The sequence below is a fragment of the Coregonus clupeaformis genome, chromosome 20 (genome assembly GCF_020615455.1).
Source record: "Coregonus clupeaformis isolate EN_2021a chromosome 20, ASM2061545v1, whole genome shotgun sequence".
Taxonomy (NCBI): Eukaryota; Metazoa; Chordata; class Actinopteri; order Salmoniformes; family Salmonidae; genus Coregonus; species Coregonus clupeaformis.
In genome coordinates, this window is record NC_059211.1 from 37,560,720 (window position 1) to 37,580,917 (window position 20,198).

General features: G+C 43.7%; 1 pseudogene; it reads right to left on the reverse strand.

Moving 5' to 3' along the window:
- Positions 1-1,486: 1,486 nt before the first annotated feature.
- LOC121532900 lies at positions 1,487-16,834 on the reverse strand (annotated as a pseudogene).
- Between the last annotated feature and the right edge of the window lie 3,364 nt (positions 16,835-20,198).

Consider the following 20,198-nt stretch of genomic DNA (forward strand, 5'->3'; position numbering starts at 1 on the left):
GCCTAACTTTGCTAATCTTGCCAATGAAAAAATCATTAAAGTAGTTGGCAATATCAGTGGGTTTTGTGATGAAAGAGCCATCTGATTCAATGAATGATGGAGACGATTTTGCATTTTTGCCAAACATTTCATTTAAAGAGCTCCAAAGCTTTTTACTATCTTTATATAATTTATTTTTGTTTCATAGTATAGCTTCTAGTATAGTTAAGCATACACCGATTAAACCACCTGGTTTTCTGAGAAATCTTTAGAAATATTAGGACATGTAAACACCTTAATCGGCGTTCCAGCGGTGTGTTTGATCTGCACATGTGCCCGCATCGGTAGCCCACACCTCCCTCTTTAGTGCGAGTGAAGTGAGTTCGGAACAACTGAATGTATGCATCTTAGAAGTAGTTTTCACATACAAACTTTATATGTCCGAACTCAGAATCAAATATGCTTCCCAAAAATAACATTGTCGCTGTAGAACATTTATTTTGATTGCCGATTTTCTGCATTTATCAGAGTGCCATCAGGTAGCCTGATTTCAGATGTGTCCATGTAAACAGAATGATTAGGGAAATCATTTTTCTTGCAAAGCATGAAATGTTTTAATCAAACTATTATATTAAATCTGACTATCCACAATAATCGCATTATTGTGTGCATGTAGCCTTATTCATTTACTCCAATGTAAATTATGCACATTTTAAATGGTTATAGATCAAAAACTACTCCTGAGTGGCGCAGTGGTCTAAGGCACTGCATCGCAGTGCTAACTGTGCCACTAGAGATCCTGGTTCCAATCCAGGCTCTGTCGCAGCCGGCCGCGACCGGGAGACTCATGGGCGGCGCACAATTGGCCCAGGGTAGGGGAGGGAATGGCCGGCAGGGATGTAGCTCAGTTGATAGAGCATGGCGTTTGCAACGCCAGGGTTGTGGGTTCGTTTCCCACGGGGGGCCAGTATAAAAAAAAGTATATATATATATATATATATATATATATATGTATTCACTAACTGTAAGTCGCTCTGGATAAGAGCGTCTGCTAAATGACTAAAATGTAAATGTAAAAAGTATATACCGTATCAAAATACTGTACGCAGACAACCATTTCAATGTTGGTTTGGAAGCAGATCTAATTAGTGTTTTTTGTAAGACAATGAAAGCAGTCTGTTAGGTCAGATAGAGCCTGATCCACAGTGGAGGAAATAGAGTATTAGTGTTGATCCTAGATATGTTCCTATAAAGACTGCTTCTACTCCTTGCCCCCCAGTAGTGCTGAGAATCAGTCCAGCAGGTGAGCTGGGTACTGTAGAGCTGAGGTCAGATTACACTGGGAGATGACGACAGCTAGCATCACAGCTCCCCCAGACAAGGTGATCAGCCAGGGAGACAGGCGGGCCCAGGGCCTGGGGGGCACTGTTACCAGCCTGGAATAGAATAGAAGGTGATATTCTATTGATCCCGAAGGGGATATTGGTATGACTGACTTCTAGGCTACCTACCTGGTCCTAAAGGGCTGGGCCACCCGCTCCCACTGAGTGAGGATGGCCTGTCGGGCCCCATCCCACTGTCCTGGCCCTCTCAGACGGTACTGGTACGGGGTGCAGGGCCCCAGAAGCACACGAAGCCCCACACCAAGCTCCCTCAGCAGCAACCCTAGGAGGTTGGGATGAGTCCATGTATGGCATATAATCCATCTGGAGAGGATTACGCTCCGAACAGGAAAACCTGGAGGGAGAGGGAGGGGAGACACACACAGGTGCTTGTATAGTGCTTATAAATCATTATGAAATAGTTTGTTACCTATTAGTGAACTATTTGTGTTAGTGTAATATCACATGGCTGTTGTCCCACCTGTGTTGCATGGTACTGGTGTCTTTCTCTATGTCCTGCAGCATGGTCTCTTTTTTGCTTTCTTGAGTAAGGCAGCTCCAAAAAAGGGGATTCTTCCTAGCTCAGTGCTTTCTGTGGTGTTGGGGCAGCCAGCGGAAAATACAGAGCGTAGGGGTTGGTAATGTTCTCTAGTTGCGCCGTGATTGGCTCAGTGTTCTGTCACTCATGGGGACACTACGTCACAGCAAATTCTACGGGGAGAGCTTGAAAATTCAAGCCCCTTGGGTGCTGCCATAGAGTTACATTAGAAGTGCCCATCTAAGAAGGCTCAAGGTCATTGGCCACAGATAAAATGACGTCAAATCACATTATATCTACCATAGCTTTGATTGGACTGATCATGTCAACATCATACTTTCAAAATCTTAGCTAGCAAGCAGTCATCATCATGAATCACGTCGACAATCTACTGGCAAATCATTTTCAGTCCTTGTCATATGAAGAGAAATTATAGATAAAACGTATCAGTGATCATTGGCCATTGGACATAAACATTACACAACAAGTTGGAAATCGCAAATTCAACAATGAGTGGTTTTTGGAAGGAATCAGTGACTAACTGCAAGTGTTGCAAAGCAATCACTAGCCTGCTATTCAGTGGAGTGGGTGTGTGGTCCAAGTCTGGGTTTAAGGGTATCTTTTCCAAGTTTAAAAGGATAAACATTCACATGCCATGGGCCAGAAAAGGTTGAATACATTGGCCATGCTGTCAATCCAGCATGACTTCTGCCGCGTTCAAAACAACTGGAAACTCGGAACTGGGAAATCTCAGACATCAGTGAGTTCAATACAACTGGGACCTCGGAAAAAAACAAGCTCTGACTGGAAAAATAAGTTTTGAACGGTCATCCAACTCGGAATTCCAAGTCGGGAACTTGGGCCTCTTTCTAGAGCTCCGACCTAAAGATCACTGACGTCATGATTCAACGTTGTTTTCTTCTGAGTTCCCTGTTGTCTTGAAAGCGCCAAAAATCCAGAGAATGCTAGACTTTGATGACAAAGTTTGATGACAACATTTACCCACTAGGACCACCGCGCCACCTTCCTGTTCAAGTGAGAACAGCACAACAAGGTGAGTCCAAAAATGTATTGTATGCTGCTGCTGCATAAATTATGTAATATGCCAGGGAGATATGTATACTGTAGCTAAGAAATTAATACTAAGTGTATAGTGGCTTGCGAAAGTATTCACCCCCCTTGGCATTTTTCTTATTTTGTTGCCTTACAACCTGTAATTAAAATTGATTTTGGGGGTTTGTATCATTTGATTTACACAACATGCCTACCACTTTGAAGATGCAAAATATTTGTTATTGTGAAACAAACAAGAAATAAGACAAAAAAACAGAAAACTTGAACGTGCATAACTATTCACCCCCCCCAAAGTCAATACTTTGTAGAGCCACCTTTTGCAGCAATTACAGCTGCAAGTCTCTTGGGGTATGTCTCTATAAGCTTGGCACATCTAGCCACTGGGATTTTTTCCCATTCTTCAAGGCAAAACTGGTCCAGCTCCTTCAAGTTGGATGGGTTCCGCTGGTGTACAGCAATCTTTAAGTCATACCACAGATTCTCAATTGGATTGAGGTCTGGGCTTTGACTAGGCCATTCCAAGACATTTAAATGTTTCCCCTTAAACCACTCAAGTGTTGCTTTAGCAGTATGCTAAGGGTCATTGTCCTGCTGGAAGGTATACCTCCGTCCCAGTCTCAAATCTCTGGAAGACTGAAACAGGTTTCCCTCAAGAATTTCCCTGTATTTAGCGGCATCCATCATTCCTTCAATTCTGACCAGTTCCCAGTCCCTGCCGATTAAAAACATCCCCATAGCATGATGCTGCCACCACCATGCTTAACTGGTGATGGTGTATTGTGGTAATTTCTTTTAATAAATGTTTTTTTTTTTTTTTTTTTGTCATTTAGCAGACACTCTTATCCAGAGCGACTTACAGGAGAAATTAGGGTTAAGTGCCTTGTTCAAGGGCACAGACAGATTTTTCACCTAGTCGGCTCTGGGATTAGAACCAGCGACCTTTCGGTTACTGGCAAAAACGCTCTTAACCACTAAGCTACCTGCCGCCCCGTGTTCTCGGGGTGATGAGAGGTGTTGGGTTTGCGCCAGACATAGCGTTTTCCTTGATGGCCAAAAAGCTCAATTTTAGTCTCATCTGACCAGAGTACCTTCTTTCATATGTTTGGGGAGTCTCCCACATGCCTTTTGGCGAACACCAAACGTGTTTGCTTATTTCTTTCTTTAAGTAATGGCTTTTTTCTGGCCACTCTTCTGTAAAGCCCAGCTCTGTGGAGTGTATGGCTTAAAGTGGTCCTATGGACAGATACTCCAATCACCGCTGTGGAGCTTTGCAGCTTCTTCAGGGTTATCTTTGGTCTCTTTGTTGCCTCTCTGATTAATGCCCTCCTTGCCTGGTCAGTGAGTTTTGGTGGGCGGCCCTCTCTTGGCATGTTTGTGGTGGTGCCATATTCTTTCAATTTTTTAATAATGGATTTAATGGTGATCCGTGGGATGTTCAAAGTTTCAGATATTTTTTTATAACCCAACCCTAATCTGTACTTCTCCACAACTTTGTCCCTGACCTGTTTGGAGAGCTCCTTGGACTTCATGGTGCCGCATGCTTGGTGGTGCCCCTTGCTTAGTGGTGTTGCAGACTCTGGGGCCTGTCAGAACGGGTGTATATATACTGAGATCATGTGACACTTAGATTGCACACAGGTGGACTTTATTTAACTCATTATGTGACTTCTGAAGGTAATTGGTTGCAGCAGATCTTATTTAGGGGCTTCATAGCAAAGGGGGTGAATACATATGCAAGCACCACTTTTCCGTAATTTATTTTGTAGAATTTTTTGAAACAAGTAATTTTTTTATTTCACTTCACCAATTTGGACTATTTTGTGTATGTCCATTACATGAAATCCAAATAAAAATCCATTTTAAATTACAGGTTGTAATGCAACAAAATATGAAAAATGCCAAGGGGGATGAATACTTTTGCAAGGCACTGTATGTTGTGTAGTAAGCTGTTAGTAGCCCATGTGCCTCAACCTAATAATTTGGTCCCTTTCCACCTCATAACTTCATTGAATATTGTAAGAGCTTTCATTGTCTGCTTGTATGCACCCTTTATTTATCCTACGGTTCTGACTTGGTTTACAGGGAGAATACTGTAAGAATGGCCCATGTTCTGAATTCTGTCGCTGTACATTTCAAAAGTGCTGAACAAATAGTTATATTGACTATGTCCGTCCTAGCTCACTCAATGTCTTAATCGAAATTACGGATTGCCTCTTATCCGCTTGTCGTCCCCTTATGCCATAGTTTGTACATCTCAATTGTCAGTAGAAACCACATTTGTTTAAGCAAGTCAGCCATATCAGCTATGTTTTTTTAAAAGGCAGTAAATGAAGCTGAATGAACTGTTTCGCTGCCAGACAAGGCTCCGCTAATAGCCAGGTGTAGCAGTGGTAAGGATTCACTGTTGGGACAGCTTTATGTAGGCCATAACAGTTTGTGGGCACCGTTTGTCACCGTTATAGTGCAAATAATGTATTGTTTAGTGTTGTGTAGTGGCTTTGCTGGCATGCATCTAAACCATTATTTTTTTTGCCCCACTAAGATTTACATGCTACAATCGCCACTGCACACTAGCACTTTTTCTGCAAAGAGAAAATACAATATGGTTGCAGAAGGCAAAAACTGTTTCCCCCCCAGCATAAGACCTGCCTAATTGTCCCCCACAATGAAATCAGGGGGGGAGGGACTATGGATCTGTCTTGGTACGTTAGTCACATGCGATATCTCAGACACCACTGGCCCGATTTTGACGAGATTTGGGTGAATGATGTGTCTTGCCATAGAGATCCGGCATTTACTAAATTACACTGATTGGCCCAAGGGTGGAGCTATAGTAATCAACTGAAATACCTAACTTTGAACAAGCATATCTCCTGTCCCGTTTGAGCTACAGTTATGACATTTTGTACATACAGTATATGCATCTCCTCATGAGAAACAAGTTTCTCCATAAGGATCTATAAGCTTTGCCCATTCACAAAAGGTGAACATTTTGAAAGGGTGTGTTAGCAGGGAAAAACGACTGCCACCTCTCGTTGAAGCGACAGAAGTTCAAAACTGACTGCGGTACTGCAAGCATTGTTTGCAGAAAACAGGTTGCCCATTATAGTGTATGGAAAAATTTCAATCTACGTGGTCAATCTTTGCGTGAATATATATTTTTTTAAGACAATCATGGTACCAATAATTGGTTCTAGGACACCAGATGTATGTCCTTGAACTGATTATTTTAAAATCGCACACAGAAGAAGTTATAAGGACAATTTAGTTGTTAATGGCAGCCTGCAGTACCCCGGTCGGCCTTCAACCGGAGTTACTCAATGAGAGAGGCAGCACTGAGCTAGCCTGCAATGTCACTTCCTGGAGTAGCTCAAACTGCGCATGTTATGTCTCCGTGAGACGCCATCTTAACCAACTTCATTTGGCTTCAATGCTCTATTGAGTCTTCACATAGGAATGAATGGTGTTATGTGATCAACGGCTTTGTCCATTCATACAGTATATACAGTCATTGGTGTGTAGACTATTTATAGGCACTGTAATTCCATACAGACACCACTGGCCCAGTTTTGACGAAACTTCGTTGAATGATGTGTCTCGTCGTGGTGGACGACATGTTTACTGTTGCCTTGTTCTCACTTGAAACATCGTTTTTGTTATTAACATTCTGTTAATATCGGACTCCAGAGTGATCTGTTTCAGATTTAGATATGATAATTCTTCACAAAGTAGTTTGGATGTAGTGAACTACTTTTTTAAAGAAACTTTAGTTAGCTATATTTTTCTTAAGGATAGCTTTAGTGTAGCTTAACTTCTTCCAGTGTGAAGTAATTGGTAGCTTGGTAAACTATATTTTTAGAGTAGCTTCCCCAACACTGTTAGTGAGGGAGTTAGTTATTTGTTACCTTTAAAGACCCTGGTGGCCCAGCGGGCCTGCATCTCTGCCAGAGGGTTGATGGCTCCCAGGCCGTGAATGAAGCCCACTACAGCCAGAGTGGGCCGGGTGAGCCCCGGGGGGAAGACATGACGGTACAGAGACAGGCGGTGACCACTCTTAGCCCGCAGAGATGAAGGCAGGAAGTGAAAGTCATAATTGTAGCCGGTGGCAAACACCACAACATCCACCTAGGAAGGAGAGGAGATGGAGGGGAGGGGAGGGGAGGTGAGGAGGGAGGAGAGAGTGTGTGTGTTTTTGTGTGTGTTTACATTGTCCACAACGCTCCCATCCTCAAACACCACACTGGAGCCTCTGATCTCCCTGGTTTGACCAGAACACGACCAGAGATGATTCGACCAGGCAGGTCATCATTCACCACCGGGATCTGGGCAAAGAACCTGAAATAGATGGATGGATTGCTCAATCAGTCAGTCAGCCAGTCAAATCAAATCAAATTTCATTTGTCACATGCTTCGTAGACAACAGGTGTAGACTAACAGTGAAATGCTTACTTACGGATAATTTTTCCAACAATGCAGAGTTAAAGATAAGATTTTTAAAAATAAGAGCAAGAATAACATGGCTACATATAGGGAGTATATTAGGTTTTAGTCAAACATATCTGTTTGGGCTTCTTGCAGTCAATTTGCAGTCTACAAATTATTTTTAATTATAAACTGGGTGGTTCAAGCCCTGAATGCTGATTGGCTGACAGCTACGGTATATCAGACCGTATTCCACAGGTATGACAAAACATTTATTTTTACTGCTCTAATTACGTTGTTAACCAGTTTATAATAGCAATAAGGCAAGGCACCTCAGGGGTTTGTGGTATATGGCCAATATACCACGGCTAAAGGCTGTATCCGCGTTGCGTCGTGCATAAGAACAGCCCTTAGCCGTGGTATATAGATGGCGCCGACAGACATGGCAGCTCTGCTTTTAGCTCCTAAGCAACTTTGCAGTATTTAGTTTTTTTGTGTGTTATTTCTTACATAATTAGCCCAGAACTTTTTTTGTGTTCTTACATACAGCCAGAAATAACTTTTGGATATCAGAGCGATGGTAACTCGACCAGAAATACGACTTTCCCGAATTGGATCCTTTGTTCGTACCCCCCAGGGCAATTTAACTTATCCCAGTGGCTGCTCCAAGCCGCCGCCGGCGGAGAAGAGTTATTCAGAGTGGACATCCGAGTATATTACTCGCTAATGTTCAGTCCCTGGACAATAAAGTAGACGAGCTCAGAGTGAGGATCTCCTTCCAGAGAGACATCAGGGACTGTAACATCCTCTGTTTCATGGAATCATGGCTCTCTCCGGTTATACTGTCCCCTTCCATTCAGCCTGCTGGGTTCTCAGTACATTGCGCAGACATGAATAAAGAACTCTCAGGGAAGAAGAAAGGCGGTGGTGTATGTTTCATGATTAACTACTCATGGAGTGATTGTGATAACGTACAGGAACTCAAGTCCTTTTGTTCAACCGACCTAGAATACCTCACAGTCAAATGCTGACCGTATTAACTCCCAAGAGAATTCTCTTCGGTTATAGTCACAGCCGTGTATATTCCCCCTCAAGCCGATACCACGACGGCCCTCAAGGAACTACATTGGACTTTGTGCAAACTGGAAACCACATATCCTGAGGCCGCATTTATTGTAGCTGGGGATTTTAACAAAGCACTTTTGATGAAAACGTTACCGAAGTTCTATTAACACATTGCCTGTAGTACTCGCACATCAAAAACTCAACCATTGTTCCTCCCCCTTCCGGGATGGCTACAAGGCCCTACCCCACCCTCCCTTCGGCAAATCAGATCACAACTCAATCCTGCTCCTCCCTTCCTATAGGCAGGAACTCAATCAGGAAGTACCAGTGCTAAGGTCTACTCAACGCTGGCCTGACCAATTGGAATCCATGCTTCAAGATTGTTTTGATCACGCGGACTGGGATATGTTCTGGGTTGCCTCTGAGAATAACATTGACGTATACACGGACACAGTGACTGAGATTAGCAGGAAGTGTATAAGGGATGTTGTTCCGACTGTGATTATTAAAACCTACCCAAACCAAAAACCGTGGATAGATGACAGCATTCGCACGAAACTGAAAGCGCGAACCACCGCATTTAACCACGGCAAGGTGACTGGGAATATGGTCGAATACAAAGTGTAGTTATTCCCTCCGTAAGGCAATCAAACAGGCAAAACGTCAGTACAGAGACAAAGTGGAGCCGCAATTCAACGGCTTAGAACGAGACGCATGTGGCAGGGCCTACAGACAATCACAGATTACAAAGGGAAAACCAGCCACATTGTGGATACCGATGTCTTGCTCCCAGACAAGCTAAACACCTTCTTCACCCGCTTTGAGGATAACACAGTGCCACCGACGTGGCCCGATCCCAAGGACTGTGGGCTCTTGTTCTCCGTGGCTGACATGAGTGAGACATTTAAGCCTGTTAACCCTCGCAAGGCTGCCGGCCCAGACGGCATCCCTAGCGCGTCCTCAGAGCATGCGTAGACCAGCTGGCTGGAGTGTTTACGGACATATTCAATCTCTCCCTATCCCAGTCTGCTGTCCCCACTTGCTTCAAGATGTCCACCATTGTTCCCGTACCCAAGAAAGCAAAGGTAACTGAACTAAATGACTATCGCCCCGTAGCACTTACCTGACATCATGAAGTGCTTTGAGAGGCTAGTTAAGGTTCATATCACCTCCACCTTACCTGACACTCTAGACCCACTTAAATTTGCATACCGCCCCATTAGATCCACAGACAATGCAATCGCCATCGCACTGCACACTGCCCTATCCCATCTGGACAAGAGGAATACCTATGTAAGAATGCCCTCCAATTTCATCATCAAGCTGTCGTGACTTAACATTAATCTGATGACGGTTATTTCTCTAATTAACTAACTATGTTTAATTAATCATATAACAATTAACTCATTATGATTTGGGGCACCACGGAATAAGTTGTTTAACGAGTTACCATCTCCCGAATTAAACTCTAGAAGATATATAGATATCTATTACGTCAATAACAGCCACTTATTAATCATTACCTCATATCATATCATTCTGAACATCGCATACTCCTTGCATCTGCACAAACCCCAGCTTTACTGATCATTCCGTACCACACAAATTGATTTAATTATTTATTTACTAACTAACTAAATGATAACACAGGATACAAACCCCAGCTTTACTGATCATTCCGTACCACACAAATTGATTTAATTATTTATTTACTAACTAACTAAATGATAACACAGGATACACACACACACACACACACACACACGGTATAGGTTATTGATTAGAAACCTAATACGATGGAAACAGGTCCCTAGCGGACTAACAACATGACTGCTTGTTTACCAGAAGAGGGAGGAGTAGAGAGCGAGAAAGAAAGAGAGACACAACACTTATAGATTTGGAAACTACACTCACATGAATTATAATACTTTGCACACTAACCGCCGCCCGTTTGAGGTAAGAAATCATGAATGTATTTACGTGTTTGAATATCTTCCTTCGTCGTTTCTCTGTTGGACCCAAGTCCTCTCTGAAAGGTTTCAGTTGGCCTTCTTCCTCCAAACTTTGAGTGTAGGGCTCTGATTATCCACAAGAGGTCACAATGTCTTTCTTCTTTGTTGTCTGTGGCTTCAATGACTGGTCATGTAGTCTGGGCAGACCAACAGGGTGGTGTTTTCCTTTCACTCATTCTGAAAGAGTGGTCCTCCGAAGACAGCTAATCAGCCATGTCGATGATCTCCAGTGGGGTGATGAGAGCAGTGTAGTAGACGATGGTTTGAAAAGAGTAACAGGATGTTCCTACTTCAATTCACTTTCTTAGATACAGTAATTAGGACAGCTACTCAGCTGTAACATTGATAGTTAGAGAGGCGACTTTGTCGTCGTCACCTCGTGTTGATTTTCAGGGTTGTAACCAATGAAGACCTAAGCTGCAGCTTGAGTCCTTCTGGTCTGATACGTTAATTCTTAACTCATCTTTTCATACACTCTAGTTAAAAGGGGGCGTTCTGCCATGTGACCACACTCTCTTGGCTCCCTCGGGCGTGGCTAATTACTTGTGCAAAGCATTCTCAAATCTATGATCTCGTTAGAAAACTAAAATCACATTCCTAGCTTAACAAAATTACTCTCATCATTCTTCAGATTTCATATACAACATAAAAGATTAAACTTTACATATATAGTGGGTATACTTTTCAAGTTACAGTATTTTCCTGTTACTAGTTTAAATGACATCACAAAATAACAACCCATATGACATGATCATTCTTTAGATCCCCACTGACCATTCCCCACGTCCTTCTGTTCTGAATATTGTTCCGGTATTCCCCTTTTGGACGTTAGAGTTTTAGGCGTGAAAAGTCTCTGGAGACAAAAGGCATTCCTTTAGCCAATACTGGAGGTCAGGAAAGAATCTTCTCCTGCATAAAATTTACGACAGGGTGTGAAGTGTCATTAACCCCCACACCAATCCCTCCTCCCCTCTGCAGGTGAGAGGGGCCTGGTAGAAGTTTATCCATTGTAAACCTGATCTGGCCATTTGCAACCAGAACAGGACAGTCATGACAAAGCGCGAGGCCCTGGGTCTGAACCCCGCCCTGTGCAACTGGGTCCTGGACTTCCTGACGGGCCGCCCCCAGGTGGTGAATTAGGAAACAACACCTCCACTATGCTGATCCTCAACACAGGGGCCCCACAAGGGTGCGTGCTCAGCCCCCTCCTGTACTCCCTATTCACTCATGACTGTGTGGCCACGCTCACCTCCAACTCAATTTACAGGTTTGCAGATGACACAACAGTAGAAGGCCTGATTCCCAACAATGACGAGACAGCCTACCCTGGCGGAGTGGTGCCAGGAAAATAACCTCTCCCTCAACGTCAACAAAACGAAGGACCTGGATTTCAGGAGTCTGCAGTGGGAGCATGCCCCTATCCACATTGATGGGACCGCAGTGGAGAAGGTTAAAAACTTTAAGTTCCTCGGAGTACACTAACAATCTGAAATGTTCCACCCACACAGACAGTGTGGGGAAGAAAGCGCAACAGCGCCTCTTCAACCTCAGGAGGCTGAAGAAATTCATCTTGGCCCCTAAGTCCCTCACAAACCTTTACAGATGCACAATTGAAAGCATCCACAGGGCTCTCCAGAGGGTGGTGCGGTCTGCCCAACGCATCCCCGGGGGCACACTGCCTGCCCTCCAGGACACTTACAGCACCCGATGTCACAGGAAGGCCAAAAAGATCATCAAGGACATCAACCACCCGAGCCACGGCCTGTTCACCCCGCTATCATCCAGAAGGTGAGGTCAGCACAGGTGCATCAAAGCTGGGACCGAGAGACTGAAAAACAGCTTCTATCTCAAGGCCATCAGACTGTTATATAGCCATCACTAGCTGGCTACCACCGGGTTACTCAAACCTGCACCTTAGAGGCTGCTGCCCTATGTACAGTGCCTTGCAAAAGTATTCATCCCCCTTGGCGTTTTTCATATTTTGTTGCATTACAACCTGTAATTTAAATGGATTTCTATTTGGATTTCATGTAATGGACATACACAAAATAGTCAAGTAAAATGAAAAAAATTACTTGTTTCAAAAAATTCTAAAAAATAAATAACGGAAAAGTGGTGCATGCATATGTATTCCCCCTTTGCTATGAAGCCTCTAAATAAGATCTGGTGCAACCAATTACCTTCAGAAGTCACATAATTAGTTAAATAAAGTCCACCTGTGTGCAATCTAAGTGTCACATGATCTGTCACATGATCTCAGTATATATACACCTGTCCTGAAAGGCCCCAGAGTCTGCAACACCACTAAGCAAGGGGCACCACCAAGCAAGCGGCACCATGAAGACCAAGGAGCTCTCCAAACAGGTCATGGACAAAGTTGTGGAGAAGTACAGATCAGGGTTGGGTTATAAAAAAATATCAGAAACTTTGAACATCCCACGGATCACCATTAAATCCATTATTAAAAAATGGAAAGAATATGGCACCACAACAAACTTGCCAAGAGAGGGCCGCCCACCAAAACTCACGGACCAGGCAAGGAGGGCATTAATAAGAGAGGCAACAAAGAGACCAAAGATAACCCTGAAGGAGCTGCAAAGCTCCACAGCGGTGATTGGAGTATCTGTCCATAGGACCACTTTAAGCTGTACACTCCACAGAGCTGGGCTTTACGGAAGAGTGGCCAGAAAAAATCCATTGCTTAAAGAAAAAAATAAGCAAACACGTTTGGTGTTCGCTAAAAGGCATGTGGGAGACTCCCCTAACATATCGAAGAAGGTACTCTGGTCAGATGAGACTAAAATTGAGCTTTTTGGCCATCAAGGAAAACGCTATGTCTGGCGCAAACCCAACACCTCTCATCACCCCGAGAACACCATCCTCACAGTGAAGCATGGTGGTGGCAGCATCATGCTGTGGGGATGTTTTTCCATCGGCAGGGACTGGGAAACTGGTCAGAATTGAAGGAATGATGGATGGTGCTAAATACAGGGAAATTCTTGAGGGAAACCTGTTTCAGTCTTCCAGAGATTTGAGACTGGGACGGAGGTTCACCTTCCAGCTGGACAATGACCCTAAGCATACTGCTAAAGCAACACTCGAGTGGTTTAAGGGGAAACATTTCTGTTTCTGTTTTTGTATTTTTGTCTTATTTCTTGTTTGTTTCACAATAAAAAATATTTTGCATCTTCAAAGTAGTATGCATGTTGTGTAAATCAAATGATACAAACCCCAAAGAAATCCATTTTAATTCCAGGTTGTAAGGCAACAAAATAGGAAAAATGCCAAGGGGGGTGAATACTTTCGCAAGCCACTGTACATAGACATGGAACACTAATCACTTTAATAATGTTTACATACTGCTTTACTCATTTCATATGTATATACTGTTTTTTACTCAATGCCATTCCGACATTGCTCATCTTAATATTTATATCTTTCCTAATTCCATTCTTTTACTTTTAGATTTGTGTGTATTGTTGTGAATTGTTATATACTAATGCATGGTTGGAGCTAGGAACACAAGCATTTCGCTACACCCGCAATAACATCTGCTAAATATGTGTATGTGACCAATAAAATTTGATTTGATTTGATTTACCACACCCCCTTGGGCCTTATTGTTTAATTATGTTCTGGCCCCCCAACCATCCGCTCAAGAAAATAAATCTAGTTGATGATCCCTGTCTTATAGCTTGGGGGTAGTGTTCCCTCTAATATTTTTTGGCAATGAGCAAATTTCAGGTCTGCTTGAACCTTGTGAAATTTCTGTGCAATTTCCGGCGTGCGTTTACTGTGAACAAAATTAAAGTGGGTACAGCCTTAGTGGCCAATCAGGCTACTGTGGCTATTTGATCATAATGTAGGCCTACCAGAGTGGCCTGCCATAAACAACAATGGAGAAAATGCATCACATAACATTTTAACATGGAAATAGCGGTTTTATCATTCAGCCTACAGTAGCAGCCAATGTGTGGTGTTCAATGTAGGCCTACATTCCATGAGAAAAACTCTGTGTGCTCGTCATCCTCACCAGGGTCTTGACCTGACTGCAGTTTGGCGTCATAACCGACTTCAGTGGGCAAATGTCACCTTCGATGGCCGATGGTACGCTAGAGAACTGTACTCTTCACAGATGAATCCCGGTTTCAACTGTACTGTGTGGGCGAGCGGTTTGCTGATGTCAACATTGTGAACAGAGTGCCCCATGGTAGCGGTGGGGTTATGGTATGGGCAGGCATAAGCTACAGACAACGAACACAATTGCATTTAATCGATGGCAATTTGAATGCAGAGATACCGTGACGAGATCCTGAGGTCCATTGTCTTGCCATTCATCCCCCGCCATCACCTCATCATGATAATACACGGCCCCGTGTCGCAAGGATCTGTACACAATTCCTGGAAGCTGAAAATGGCCCAGTTCTTCCATGGCCTGCAAACTCACCAGACATGTCACCCATTGAGCATGTTTGGGATGCTCTGGATCTTTGAAATTGATGCATGTTGTGTTGATATTTTTGTTCAGTGTAGCATACCCGTGTTTTGGCTGTAGGCCGTACAGTCTGTGGTCGAAGCTCTGGTTCAGATTCTTCTCTATCATCCTGGTAATCCAGGAGGGGAAGAGCTTCTGCAGCAGCCCGTCCAATCGTGAAGTGCCCATCAGGTCACCTGGCAGGCCCCCTGCCCCCACCCTGCTGACCACCCACGCCCCCCTCCGCGTGCTGAGGTACACCTGTAGACCAGGAGAGGAGGGGTTAGTGATCTTTGTCAGAGATTGCCTAGTCTCTTCATGTTCATGCTAGCTAGGAGTTTTGCATACTTCCCTCCATAATATCTGAGAGAAATACTTCAAGAAGAATCAGATGATTTCCCATTCACCTGCTCTGCTACTCTGCTGGCATCCACAGCGATGTCACCTCCAGAATTCCCGATCCTGACCACCACCACCCTCTTCCCCTGCAGCCCCTCGGCACTGCGGTATTCCCAACTGTGTAAGTACCTGCCCTCAAACTCCTCTATACCTGAGAAAATAAGAAATGGGATCATGGATTGATTGTGATAATTAACAAAGAAGAAGGATTGAATGTTAAGCTAATAATACTTTGTTCTGGATTTGACAGTTACCTGGGAAGTCATTGAGAGGCAGGTGTGGTTGTGTATAGTGACCGGTGCAGACCACCACAGCATCAAAGACCTGAGTCTCCCTCTGACCTTCTGTCCTCTCTGTCTCCACCTCCCACTGGCCCGACACTGGGAAGTCTGGCCTCTGTCGCACACTCACCACAGTGGTCTGACACATACGCAGACACACAAGCAAGCAGACAGTCAGGCAGACAGGCAGAAAGACAGACAGGCACACACACATACACACACAAATCATGACCATTTGTCGCTGAATGTGAACATAACAGGGGTAAACTGTCATAGCTGACTTGCATGACTGAATAGACATCAACTTCCTTCCTTCATGGTCTCTGACCTAGAAGTGGATGTGCTTGAGGAGGTCAAAGTTCTCAGCGTAGAGTCGTAGGTAGAGCAGTACCTGGGAGTGGTGCATGTTGTTGGGCAGGTGAGCTGGAGGAGGGAAGTCACTGTATGACATAATCTCCTTGGAGCTGTTGATTATGACAGACTGGTAGATGTTGGCCCTGCCTGGCTCTGGATGCTCCTAAAATACAATGACACCGACTGAGGATACGGTCCAATATACACACTACTATATACCACTTAGATTGTACTGTTTGTCCAAACATTCAATGTTGGGACAGAGTCAGAGTAATTCATAAAGGTTATACAGGTATTGAAACAGAGCCAGTGTCATTTATATCGGATATTGAATCTCCAGCAGTAGTGGGCTATGCCAAAACTCCATATTGCCACAAACACACACACACACACACACACACACACACACACACACACACACACACACACACACACACACACACACACACACACACACACACACACACACACACACACACACACACACACACACACACACACACACACACACACACACACACACACACACACACACACACACACTGTCTCAGAGACTGGGATGGATGTCCTCCCTGTATCTTCTTACTGAGACTAAACAGCAGCGGATTAGTGTTGATCAGGCACCAGGTTCTTCAGCCAGTCCCCATGTCATTGCTGTAAATGAGAATGTGTTCTCAGTCAACTTACCTGGTAAAATAAGGATAAAATAAAAATACAACTCACTTTGAACCTCCACAGCCCCCCGATGTCATCACTCCCTCGAAGCAGGTGGGCTCCAGGCCCTCGTCCAGACAGCTCTTGATGCTGGTCAGACCTGAGGGACCCGCCCCGATCACTGCTACTGTACACACCATAATGAAACTACAGAAAGAGAGAGATGGTTAGTCCAATTGGAAGTGCCACTGGAATAACTACAACCAATAACAAATACACACAAGGTACAATATCACACTCACTTCTGTCCAGGCACAACACATGTGAACTTGGAGAGAGCCTGAGGGGCCCTGACCTGCACAGGCAGGAGAGGGTCATGACCAGACCAGATCAGTGCCTCTGATTGGTTAGTGGGGAGTGGCACTGTTTTTGGGGGATGGCCACGAGGAATGTCCAGCTAGGAGCCAAAGTTTATGACCTCTTGAAACTGTTTAGTGGCTCTGTTTAATTTGCATTTCTCTGAAGACACTGTTTCTTTAGAACTTCACTGATTGGCTTTTCAATCCTTACACCATTGTCAATCAATCAATAATATGCTTAGAGATCTATTTAAGGGTGCTTGAGTCGATCAGAAGGACAGAAGGGTATAAACAGAAAATAATACAGTTGATCATAAATACTTGTGACCTCTGAACAATAGTTAGCATTAGAAACAAAGTAACCAATATAAAGTATCTGCCTCTTCAGTGAATAAGGAACACAGAGCTCCATGAATATTGTTTATCAGTCTCGGCGTAATCAGGGTTTCAGGAAGATTTACACTATAATTAACTTGCTTTTATGTTTTCCCAGAATCGCTCCGCCATTTTCTGGCTGCTCATGAGTCATGACCAATCCAGAAACCGGATAAACGTTGGAATTCATTTTGAAAGGTGTAAGAGTGACGAAGAAATGGCTACAGTTCTCATGGACTGGTAATGTTAGGTAAGTGTTGGCGTTTTTTGCCTGCTAGCTGCGTTAGCTGAGAATCGTAGTGTGTTCAATGTGTCAAGCTAGCTAACACGGCTATTTAGCTACAGTAGCTAGCTAACATCTTGATTCAGACCGTTTTGTATTCAAATGAATCTAACGATGGCATCATGTAGTTACACTGCATAAACCACACAAGATGCCCAATGCCTTTATTTAAACTAGCTAACAGCTAGCTAAACCTAGATAAGCAGATTGTTGACATTATAGTGTGTTTCGTTTGTAGATGACAATGCTAACTATATTACCCAGCATTTTCTATAAAATTCGGTACAGTAACATCACACAAACATCTATTTCTCAGGGAGATACTGGTGGAGACGGTCTGATTTCGAGGGAACCTGAGGCTGTACAAGTTGTTGTGCAAATCAACACTGTAAGAGGTAAGAAATGCTGTATGCATTTTCTGTTATGGTTAGTAATTCAATAATGATTTTTGTACATTACATTGCCTGCTTATATACAGCATTGATTCCTACCTAGTCTGAACTACTCCCAGAACGACAATGAATATCCAGCATGGTCAGTCAAGTAAAACATTGCTCATCTACATTACATTTTGGTGGACTATGGGCCATCAAATCATGACTCATACGATGGTTACATTAGCATGACATGTTACACTAGTTACAGAACACCACCACATCCTATGTACAGTGCATTTGGAAAGTATTCAGACCCCTTGACTTTTTCCACATTTTATTACGTTACAGCCTTATTCTAAAATTGATTAAATGGTTTTTTCCCCTCAATCTACACACAATACCCATAATGACAAAGCATAAACAGGCTTTTAGAAATTTTTGCAAATGTATTAAAAATCAAAACTGAATATTTACATCACATTTACATAAGTATTCAGACCCTTTACTCAGTACTTTGTTGAAGCACCTTTGGCAGCGATTACAGCCTCGAGTCTTCTTGGGTATGACGCTACAAGCTTGGCACACCTGTATTTGGGGAGTTTCTCCCATTCTTCTTTGCAGATCCTCTCAAGCTCTGTCAGGTTGAATGGGAAGTGTCGCTGCACAGCTATTTTCAGGTCTCTCCAGAGATGTTAGATCGGGTTCAAGTCCGGGCTCTGACTGGGCCACATTCAGAGACTTGTCCCGAAGCCACTCCTGCGTTGTCTTGGCTGTGTGCTACGGGTCGTTGTCCTGTTGGAAGGTAAACCTTCACCCCAGTCTGAGGTCCTGAGCGCTCTGGAGCAGGTTTTCATCAAGGATCTCTCTGTACTTTGCTCCGTTCATCTTGCCCTCGATCCTGACTAGTCTCCCAGTCCCTGCCGCTGAAAAACATCCCCACAGCATGATGCTGCCACCACCATGCTTCATTGTAGGGATGGTGCCAGGTTTCCTCCAGACATGAAGCTTGGCATTCAGGCCAAAGAGTTCAATCTTGTTTCTTATGGTCTGAGAGTCTTTAGGTTCCTTTTGGCAAACTCCAAGCGGGCTGTCATGTGCCTTTTACTGAGGAGTGGCTTCCGTCTGGCCACTCTACCATAAAGGCCTGATTGGTGGAGTGCTGCAGAGATGGTTGTCCTTCTGGAAGGTTCTCCCATCTCCACAGAGGAACTCTGGAGCTCTGTCAGTGACAATCAGGTTCTTGGTCACCTCCCTGACCAAGGCCCTTCTCTCCCGATTGCTCAGTTTGGCCGGGCGGCCAGCTCTAGCATAAGTCTTGGGGGTTCCAAACTTCTTCCATTTAAGAATGATTGAGGCCACTGTGTTCTTGGGGACCTTCAATGCTGCAGAAATGTATGGGTACCCTTCCCCAGATCTGTGCCTCGACACAATCTTGTCTCGGAGCTCTATGGACAATTCCTTTGACCTCATGGCTTGGTTTTTGCTCTGACATGCACTATACAACAATAGAGCAGAACCACATGTTTCTTTCCCTTAAGATAACCATATGCCAGACAATCGCTGGGGGGGGGAAAAAAACTCAAATGTTTGTTCATCTTTAAGAGACTAACACTAGGAGGTTTAAAAATGTGTTTATTTATTAGGGTGTTTGGGCTTTTCAGAGTTATGGAATTTGAGTTTTATGATATCCTGTTTTGTGTATGAAGAGAGAATGGATTGATTCCAAAAGGTCAAAATCTTTACAAATGTCTCTACAGTATTTAAAAATGAACAGAACAGTCACTGCATAGAGACCCTGCTTCTCAGAGGCTGGGGGTGTCAAACGTAGCCCACTATTTATGGAGCAGGTTGCCGTTTGGGCTTCAAGGTATTACTTTTTTTGTGTTAAAAATGCTTGACCTGTTACACATGTTACATTGGAGGTGGTGTTGTGCTATAACCACTGTAACACGTAATGCTAACGTAACCATCATATGACTTGATCGCCCATAGTCCACCAATATGTCATGCAGATGAACCATTGTTTACTGACCACACTGGGTATTCATTGTCATTCTGGTGGGTAGTTCACAATAGGTAGGAATCAATGCTGTATATAGGCAGGCAATGTGCTGAACAGGCAAACATGATTAACTATTTTGGTCAAATCACAGCATAACGGAAAATGCAT